The sequence below is a fragment of the Ipomoea triloba genome, chromosome 1, assembly GCF_003576645.1.
Source record: "Ipomoea triloba cultivar NCNSP0323 chromosome 1, ASM357664v1".
Taxonomy (NCBI): Eukaryota; Viridiplantae; Streptophyta; class Magnoliopsida; order Solanales; family Convolvulaceae; genus Ipomoea; species Ipomoea triloba.
In genome coordinates this window covers 18,385,490-18,394,372 of record NC_044916.1, presented here as the reverse complement: position 1 = coordinate 18,394,372, position 8,883 = coordinate 18,385,490, and the positions used below count along the sequence as shown (strand labels likewise).

Genomic DNA, 8,883 nt, shown 5'->3' with positions numbered 1-8,883 from the left:
CGTGTCAACAGATGAAAAAGACAAAAGATGAAATTGACAAATGACCAAATCATCGAAATAGTTTATGGAAAATTCTCCCTCACAACCCCTTTATTTTATGAAAAATATTATATGTATCCTTAATTTATCATAATATAGACATTTGTGTTAAAATTCACATAAAAAAATAAATAATTTATCAATATCAAATTTAAAGAGAAAGATTTAGACATCAACTTAGTAGAAATCTTATTTTTTTAATCAACCTTCCCGACGTACTCAGTTGCTAGTCACAACCTCGCCACGGCATCTCCGCCACCATGATTTGATCCGGTTATAGAAGAAATAAGGGAATGGGAGTGGCGTCATCCACCCTGACGGAGAACGGCTCTAGCAATGGCCGCCCAGGATTAGGGGACATACCCGAGAGCTGCGTGGTGTGTGTGTTCACCTACCTGACACCCCCGAAAATCTGTAACTTGGCTTGCCTCAACCGCGCTTTCCGTGGCGCCGCATCCTCTGATGCCGTCTGGGAAGCCAAGCTGCCCTCCAACTATCATCAACTGCTCGACCTCTTACCCCAAGACAGATACCATAGACTATCCAAGAAGGAAATCTTTGCGCTTCTGTCTCGCTTCGTCCCCATGATTCCAACAAGACATGTGATTTATTTCTTTCTTTGTTTTGCAAAACGTTTACTGTTTCATCAGCTATTGTTTCTTTAGTTTTGTTTTTCACTGTCAACTTGCACTGTAGGAGTAGTTCATCGTGGAGGCTAAAATTGTATGCTTTTACATCTGGGAGTTGAGTTTTTTGGAAAGTTGCCGTTTTAGATATTCCACTTTTTGAAGCCAAAATTGGGTGTTTCTCATTTTGTAAAAGACTCATTTCCATTTTTGGTCCTACTGTTATTGGGGCATTGCCAATTTTAGTCCACTTCATTAATTTTTGCCACATTACGGCCAGTCTTACTTAGTCCTTGCCACTTTTAGTCCACCGTTAAAATTTTCGTCAAATGGTCGTCCAAAATAGGGGTATTTTTGGTCTTTTCATGCTTTGGTCATCTCCTTTACCCTTTGCAGTGGTTTTCCTTACACATTTTCATCCAATAAAGAGGTCCGGCGGAAGCCATGTGAGCCACATTACAAAGCCATGGCTTTCGCTAGACTTCTTCATTGGACGAAAATGTGTACGGAAGACCACTGCAAAGGGTAAAGGAGATGACCAAAGCATGAAAAGACCAAAATATCCCTATTTTGGACGGTAATTTGACGAAAATTTTAACGATGGACTGAAAGTGGTAAGAACTAAATAAGACTGGTCGTAATGTGGCAAAAACTAATGAAGTGGACTAAAATTGGCAATGTCCCAATAACAGTAGGACCAAAAATGGAAATGACTCTTTTGTAAAATGTAGGGGATCGATTTTAAAGTTGAAATTTTAGTGGATTCCGATCTTTAGTGACTATTTTTCTGTTTTGATTTCTGGATTTTATTACCTATACTAGTGTTTGGAGTTGTAGGTTTGATCTATCTTTGTTTCCTCTGATTTTTCTTTATATTTAGTGGGTAAAAAAAGGTTGTATTGTGGAGGCTTGAAGGAATTATTAATTTGACAATGTGAACCTTTTAGTATGGTTGAATGGGAAATATTACTTTCTTCAATGTACTTTGGTAAGATTATGGAATGTCAGTTGCAAGAAAGTTAAAATGGGATTTTTGCACAATACAGATTTGAACTGTTAATTAATTATTGTGTTACTACTTTATAGTTATAGGACTAGAGCTTCCATGTCCAGAGTGACTTCATTACTCACTAATTTGCTTTACAGCTTCAGGGCTAGAACTTCTAGGTCCAGAGTGATTTCATGTCTCACTAATGTGTACTTTTTTTTTTGTGGTGAATTCACATGAAATATAACGGGGATTGAAGATAAGAGATAGTGGAACGGGGATTGAAGATAAGAGATAGTGGAACTGGCATCCTACAGAAGAATCTAGGTCAAACACTTGTGACTTGTTATAATTTAAGATTGGGTTAGGATCACTCAACTGGGCTATAATGCACATGGGGCAAACCACACTAAAAGATTGAATCCAACCAATTAGCTAGTCTAACCCATAGCCTTATAAACCCGTATTCTCTTTCTTAGTTTATCAATGTGGGATACTTAACACTCCCCCTCAAGTGGACAACCAGGCCATTTTGAATCTAACTAGTTGACCACTTGAAATTGGATCGAACCCTCCCCCTGAAACGAAAGCTATGGACGCCACCAAAGTAGACCGAACAAGCGGGCTTACAACACCCATACGAATGTTTGGATGCCACCAATACCCATAACCGGGATCGAACAGGCTTTGATACCATGTTATAATTTAAGATTGGGTTAGGATCACTCAACTGGGCTATAATGCACATGGGCCAAACCACACTAAAAGATTGAATCCAACCAATTAGCTAGTCTAACCCATAGGCTTATAAACCCATATTCTCTTTCTTATTTTATCAATGTGGGACTCTTAACATGACTTAACTAAATCTACTTTTGTCATTTGTAGATCTGCAGCACAACACATTTGTTTTTAAAATTAGTACACTCAAATAAATGATTGTGAAAATTACATTTGATATTTTGTATGGCAGTAGATGGCTTATGCTTATTACATTAGTGGTAATATGTGTAACAGCTGTCTATTTATGCAACTATCTGGTCAGAAGAATTTATTGATTTGATTTCTGATATTATATGTTTGGTGAAAGGCCATTTGACGAATGCGGGTAATTTTTTTTGGAAACCTATATGGATGAGAATAATTGTTTTGAGGCATCATGTAAAAATACTAATTAAACTCAATGGAAGAAAGAATGTTTTGAAAACCTTAGTTTCTGGATAAAGTTGTTGAGATGTTGACTTGCGGGAGGCTTGCGAGCCGTGGCCCGAAGTTGTTGAGATGTTGACTTGCGGGAGGCTTGCGAGCCGTGGCCCGAAGTTGTTGAGATGTTGACTTGCGGGAGGCTTGTGAGCCGTGGCCCGAAGTTGTTGAGATGTTGACTTGCAGGAGGCTTGTGAGCCGTGGCCCGAAGTTGTTGAGATGTGAGCCGTGGCCCGAAGTTGTTGAGATGTTTGACTTGCGGGAGGCTTGTGAGCCGTGACCCGAAGTTGTTGAGATGTTGACCTGCGGGAGGCATGAGTGCCGTGGCCCGAGGTTATTGAGATGTTCGACCCGCGGGAGGCATGAATGCCGTGGCCCGAGGTTCTTGAAAATATTCCAAGGATGCCTTGCACTTATCCAGGGGGAAACTAAGTAAATTTTTCTAACTATGAAGATTCAGTTACTTCGTAACTATGTTGAAGAATAAAATGTCACGAATTTTGAGCAGTAAAGTGTGTGTTGTTGAACTCTCCTTTTTGAGTTAAATGATGGAAATTCCGAAAATGAAAGTATTATATGCTAATGTCACTCATATACTTTACTATGTTATCTGCTGTTGATAATCTGGTTGCAGGTAGATTTTCAACTTATGGGTAAAGCTTACAGCTCTCAAATTATTATTATATTTCCAAAACCTTTGTTTACTTTTGGGTGACAATGGATTTCCTTACTTAGCCGTCGTGCTAACTACACTTCATTGTGTCCTTTATCAGATGCAATCTAGCGTGGGCTCGTGCAGCCCCGAGGACTCTGATCCATCAGAGTTTGTGTTCCCCGTTTTAGATTATGACGACTATGTACAGTACTTATTAGATGATGACCCATTTGCTCCCGGCTATGCTCTAGACCCTCCAGTTCTGGCTTGTACTCCTGACCCCGTTTCCACTACTGTCTCACCAGTGGTACCTGTTTGGTCTCCTACTCCCGTCGATCCGTGGTGTCCTATGGATGTCATTCAGGCGAGCTATGGGTTTTATCCCATGGAGGTTTTACCTGAGAGTGACCCCCTTGAGTTTGTCGTTCACTATCCCTATCCGTGGGACTCGAGTCCTCCGGATTATCATGAGGAGTGGATGATGTACATCAACACTTGCAAGTTCCTAGACCACATTACTTGGTTCGAGGGTGAGTGGCACCTCGTTTGGGGCACGTATACTGGCCCGGTGTACCACTCGTTAGACTAGTTGTGTCTCGGAAGGGAAGTCGAGTCTGGCCTTTTTGTGTATATATCTTTTGTAGCCATGTTAGTTCTAAGATGGCTAGTAAGGTCGGGTCTAGCTCAAACTCTTCTTATGGGCTGTAATCAAACCATGGTACATTTTAGTAACTAGCTTAGCTACTCTTTTGCTGATGCTACGTATATATATATAAAGTTATGATGGTTATTATGACATGATACAGTTTCTTTATCTTTAGCCTGTGCACCTAGAGTGGACTCTTTCTGTATTTGATTGGGTTCAGTCTAGGTGTGGCGGTAACTACTTCGGATGTACGGTATTGCCGAGCCGGGGTGTTACACATATAGCAATCTATGTCTCAATCCCCCATATAGTCAGTCTATGTCTATCATTTTAACATCCATGGTGATTGTATGTTAAGTGGCCACATTACTCTATACTTGGTCACAACCAGATCCTAAAATGGCAGACTTGTCAAACTTGTGGGCATAAATTGTAAAATATGCCCACACCATCATAAAGTTTTTTTTCCTCAGTGCAGTTTATCCTGTTATTTCACTTATCCTTAATTCATTTAATATTGTCTAAGGAGATCATGACTTGTATTTTTATCCCTTTATTGCAATTGGTATGAAAGATTGAAAATGTTAGGAACATTAGTAATATTAACATTTTATTTATAGTTGTACATTTGGTATATTTCAAAAGTAAAGAGGAATGGGTTTTTAATTTCTTTTCCTCTGGCATATACAGAAACTGATTCCTGACTGGTATATGACTAAAATACCTTTACATGTAGTAGTTGAACTTATACAATGGTCTACATCATGTATGCTAGCTCAAATATGAATTTTTCAGTCTCCAAATTCTGTTGAACTAGTTTATATGTTTTGGGTCATTTTGGCAACTTATGCATTTATTCTAGAGTAGGCTGTCAGGTTTCTGTGTGTATCATATTGCAGATTCAATGTTGTGGCCTATTTGCAGCAGATTTAGTGGTTTGAAGTGAGTGGTGTGGTGAAGTTTCCTTTTTAGGCTTCACCTTAGAAGATTCACCAAGAGGCTGGGACGACGTGCTTGCAGTTTTGAACATACTCATGGTTGGGATATAAAGCCGGTGAAATTTGAGATGTCTACTTCATATGGACAATATGCATCAAGTGAGTCCTTTCTAGAAGATGGCGTGCAGTATGATGTATATGGTAATCACAAGCGTGGGTACTGGATAGAGTACAAGGTGAGAGAGTTTCTTGTGGGTCAATCAGATCCTCAAACTAAGGTTCGGTTTTCAATGAAACAGATTGATTGCACACATTCAAAAGGTGGGCTTTGTATAGATACCATATCAATTGTTCCCAGTGATCTAAAAGGGTACAGAACAAAAGGGGTTTTAAAGTCATCGTGAGTTGTATACTTGTATCTTCTAGCATTTCCACTGATCCCAGATAGTTTTAGTCAAGATTTTGTTATACAGTTTATACCACTGAAAAGCATTGGTGTCATGGAGGGTTGCCATCATGGTTTTTTTCTTCTTGTATTTATGTCTCCTTTGGCCATATAGTCAGTCTTTAAGCTTTATATTTGATCCATCTTTTTGCTTAGTATATTTGAAGAATTTACTTCATGTATATTTTTCTTTAAAAAAAAGATTCTTTAAAAAAAATTGTTTTCCTTGGATTATAAAGCCAAGAATAGTGCATGTATTTCATGTTCAATTTCTTGATTGAGTTAAATTTTTGCATATAATCCTCCCTCTACCCACCTTCATTCTAGTCGGTACAAATTTGTACATGATATTATCCGGTTCCACTTTTTGTTGCTTTACTGACACATTTGTGTATGGATTAGGGAGATGAGATTCAAATTGAATTGAAGAAGATTGAGCTGCTTTAGTACTTAGGTTCTGCACTCTCCTCCTCCTCTATAGTGACAAGTCGAACACTTGAACATATTAGAATGTGAATATGTATATATATATATATATATATATATATATATATATATATATATATATAGGGATGTACTCCCATGCGAACTGCCGCCCAGGTAAGAAATGAGAACGCTCCACAGCCGTCCACGTGTCTAGATCAACGAATCAGATGCAATTTTTAAATAATGACGCGGTGGCATTTTCGTAAATAACTGGAACTTTGGTGCACCTAGTTTCACTTATAAGTGCACCTAGTTTCACTTACAAGTGCACCTGTTTTCGCACATATTTTCACTTACAAGTGCAAGTAATTTACCTTATTAATTAATATTCATACACCTACTTTCGCAAATAATTTCACTTACAAATGCAAGTAATTTACCTTGTTAATATTTATGCACCTGGGTGCAACCTAGGTGCACCTAATTTTAACATAGGTTACACCTAGTTATAACATTAGGTGCACTTAGTATTGATGCTCACTGTACAATCACTTGCACCTGTAATACATTTTACTTGCATCTGCAATACATTTTACTTCCACTTGTACAAGTAATTTACTTTGTTAACATTCATGCACCTGTTTGCAACCTATGTGCACCTAGTTATAGCATTAGGTGCACCTAGTTATAATACTTAGTATTGATGCTCATTGTACAATTTACTTACACTTGTAATACATTTTACTTGCACGTGTGCACCTATTTTCACTTGCAGGTGCAAGTAATTTACCTTGTTAACATTTATGCACCTGGGTGCACCTATGTGCACCTAGTTATAACATGACGTGCACCTAGTTATAACGTTAGGTGCAACTACATTCCGGACACGTGTCGCGATGTGATTCGTCCGCATTTCTCTCCTAGGCGGCCAGTACGCATTTGAACTCGATCCTATGTATATATATATATGCTTTTAAAAATTTTTTATTTAAAGGTTGTGTTCATGGTTTGGATTGTGCAACTTCGAACACTTGAACATATTAGAATGTGAATATGTTTATAATATATGCTTTTAAAAATTGTTTATTTAAAGGTTGTGTTCATGGTTGGGATTGTGCAACTTAATTTGATGGTGTATGAGTATATTTCTTTGCCAGTGTGGCCTCATGAGATGATGCTGAATTTGTCATTGAATACTTGGTTATAGACATTGACCTCTTCTTGTTCACTTCAGCGTGCAAACTTTAAAGGCGGCTAGGGTTATATGGATTTGCCTACCCTCCCTTCTAATACAACAAATCTTTCTTCTCTATAGCGAGCTTCCTCTGATTATGATTGCTTTAACTTTTCGGAAGATGAATCCTTTGTCTTAGGTGAGAGTGAGTTGATGAGTAAGGGGGATGATGCTTCATTTTACTCATGTGAGAGTGAGAGTAATTTTTGGGAAGATGAGAGAAAGGAGTGTGAGGAAGGGATGATAGAAAATGATGAGATTCTCACATTTGATCTTATGGAGAAAGTTGAGTGGAGAGACTTAACTACATTCGAAAATGAAAATGGGAGTGAGGAGATATGGTTTGAAGCAAATGAAAAGATCTTTAGGAAAAAGAAAAGGAAGTGAACACCATCCTAGAAGAGTTAAAGAGGGTGTTTGATGCTAAAATTCTTCCAACCATGCATGTTGTTCTTTCTTTATTCTTGTGGGAATTCAAGGATGTCCTACATCTTGGGACATTGCTTGAAGCAAAGGTTCACGGGACTCTTGGTAAGGTTCCAAAATCAGTGTGCTTCGAAGGATAGAGCACACAACGTCTGGCCAGGAGACGTTAAACCATGGCGCACTTGGGAGGCAATCCCAACGTTATCCTTATATGTTAGAATTTTATTTCTCGTTTACTTTTTCTTTTCCTTTGTTATTAGCAATTTTCTTTTTCTTTTTAGAATAGCCTTGCTTGAGGTAACATTGCAAGTGATTTTGGTGCTAAGCCATGACGAATGAGCTAAATCGGATCAAACGTGGAAGGCAAAAGCCAGGAGACGAAGAAGGTGATCAGCACTACTGACCACTCCTGCCCACACAAACTTTTATCTTTACAGCATCTCAATCCGCTACTCACACAGATTTGAACATTGAAGTTCCATAACTTAGGGGGACAACTATAAAATGTGGAAGGAAACTATTCTTCTTAATCTAGGGTGAAAGACTTGGACGACGCTATTCACAACGAGCAACCGCCTGTCCCCACTAAAGAAAGTACCCAAGATGAGGTTGCGCTATATGAGCGATGGGATAGATCCAATCGGCTCAGCACAATGTACATCAAGGCAAAAATATCTAATGGGATTCGGGGTTCCGTTAGTGAAAAGCATAAGGATGTCCGAGCATTGCTCAAGGCTATTGACGACTAGTTCGTCACTTCAGAAAAGGCTTTGGCAAGCACCCTCATCATGAGATTCTCCTCTCTTCGTCTCACTCCCGTCAAAGGTGTGCATGAGCACATCATGGAATTGCGTGACATTGTGGCTCAACTTAAGACTCTTGGGGTAGATATGTCAGAAAAGTTTCTCGTTTATTATGCTTTGTATACCCTACCATCATCGTACGGACCTTTTAAAATCTCTTACAGCACACATAAGGAAAAATGGTCTATAAATGATTTAATGACCATGTGTGCTCAAGAAGAAGGTAGATTGGTGATGGAAATGGGTGAAAGTGTCATGCTGGCTACGACACGTGAGAAGTCAAAATTTGGAAAATCTCGAGGTTCCACTTCTAAGGCTAAGGGGAAAGGAAACATTCCACCTCAAGCTGACATAACGAAAGTGCATAAGTGTTTCTTCTGTAAAAAGAAGGGACACATGAAGAAAGATTGCATCAAGTACAAGAAGTGGGTCGAGAAGAAAGGTAGTCTATCTC

At 38.8% G+C, this 8,883-nt stretch overlaps 1 pseudogene; it reads left to right on the top strand.

The window, feature by feature from the left end:
- Positions 1-332: 332 nt before the first annotated feature.
- LOC116009695 lies at positions 333-8,375 on the top strand (annotated as a pseudogene).
- The last annotated feature ends 508 nt before the right edge of the window (positions 8,376-8,883 follow it).